Raw genomic sequence first — 2029 nt, forward strand, 5'->3', positions numbered from 1 at the left:
GAAATGTAGATACACACCCGAACACTCATCATGGTGTCCTTTCACCAACCAAGGTATCCTCGTATTAAAATACATCAACTGTATCGGCCGTTATTGTTTATCTATGTTTGAATAACTTGATGTCTGGTCATAAAACCAATGAAATGTTAATATCGCCGCAAGAAATTATAGGTTTTACTTAGGTGTTTATGACCGTGATATCAAACAAATAAATGCAATGAAATTGTCACCAGCCAGTGTTACTGGAACAATGTATTTTAAATATTTCTTAATACTGTCCACAACCATCGGCAGCTTTTACATTCGGTAATTTCTGTTGGGGTATCTTACAAGAATCTGAGGTATTTACCCTCCAAAATCCCCAGTAGGTCTCTCTAATTGTACTCGCGAATGAATATATGGAACGGACTTGCGTTTGAAAAATAAATTAGTCTTGTCGCTATGTCATTTCAGATGCATTGTTAACGTTCACTCACAGAGACACAAAAAATATTTTCTTATACTGATTTCTGGAATTCACTTCTCTCTTGAAGTGTCTATAAAAACAGTTATGCCAACGTTGTTTTGTTGAAATATACTTTATATCAATCGTTTTACTTTAATATTACTTATGAATTAAGCATGATTTTGTCTTACTGTGTTTGTCATGTATACTTCACACCTAGGATTGCATGTGTCCCCAAGTAAACATGGTCTCTCTGAACATTGCAGCTAAAACGGCAGAAACAATGAACATAACAATGGTCTTTCTTGTCTTAACAGTCCTTGGTAAAGAACATCACTTTTATATTGTTCTTCAAAAGTGACAAGGCAGGTGTCTATGAAGAAAATACAAATTGTATAGTTCTGTCAACATATTCTTCCTTGAATGTAATCAAGATCCAGTTTATGAAGTAAATATGAATTTATTGGACGGTTTATAGACAGGCAAATATGCGTTCTCTTTGTTGTAGGAGGGTGTTAGCGGATGTTTGATAAAGATCGTATAAAGCCACCACGAGTGCTGTGTTGACTCTCTGGATTAATGTAAACTCTATGTAGACTGTTCAGCATGGAGAAACTCAGGTCATTACAAATTACGGGGACGTCTTCAGAGATACCATGGGCACAACCATGGCAGAGGATGGTATTGCTTGAAGGGAAATCATATACGACCTAAATATTAGTCAAGTGTTATACTTATATGTGTTTAAGTATGTGTTCAAAGTTAAGAATTGGTTTTGTTCACACTCGGACATACCACTCTTGTCACGTTGCCTCGTTCCACGAAGAGATTGAAGCGCTAAAGTGAACGTAACGTTCGTGCTTTTTCATTGACTTGCGATCGTCTTAGCCTTTTAGATCACTGTGGAGCGGTACTCAGGCTTACAGTGACTGCACGTCAAAACTGTAAGTCAAATGCGCAAACTTGAATGCTTCGAGGACGTTTTGGTGACGATTGCATGGTTGTTGCATGTTTCTCATTTACAAATGCCTTTGTTATTTTCGATTTAAGGAGAGGTAGGTCGGTAGGTTCCGGGTTCGATTCTCTAAATGGATATTTGAACAACGTATGAAGTCCATGCATAGCCTTGTGGATTGGAGAGCAGTGTTGTGGCTCGCTCACTTCTGCTAATGTTAAAACATATATCTCATTTGAAAATCTGTACTATATAAGTCATTCTTCACATACCCACTAGAACAACCTCTAAAAACCTTTAAAACCAATGGTTCAATAATGAAAATGTATTTAAAAGCATAGAGATTGAAAAAGGAGATACTTTGTGACAGGACATTAAGCAACAGGCCTTCATTTAGTTCTTACTTGAACTGTTTACCTGGCCCCAACCACCCAGGTTTAGTTTGATCAACGATCAGCTGGTTTGAGAATATAATCTATCAAGACGTAATAAAAATGTCGAAGTTAGTTGCCGCAGATCGGGATTCCTTCTTTGTCTGTGTCATGTGTCACGATCAAAGTAATGACATCGTTACACACAAAGCTAACAGTCAGCTAAAAGCACCCTTATCCGAAACATGGCAAGCATTT

The sequence above is a fragment of the Haliotis asinina genome, chromosome 2 (assembly GCF_037392515.1).
Source record: "Haliotis asinina isolate JCU_RB_2024 chromosome 2, JCU_Hal_asi_v2, whole genome shotgun sequence".
Lineage (NCBI taxonomy): Eukaryota > Metazoa > Mollusca > Gastropoda > Lepetellida > Haliotidae > Haliotis > Haliotis asinina.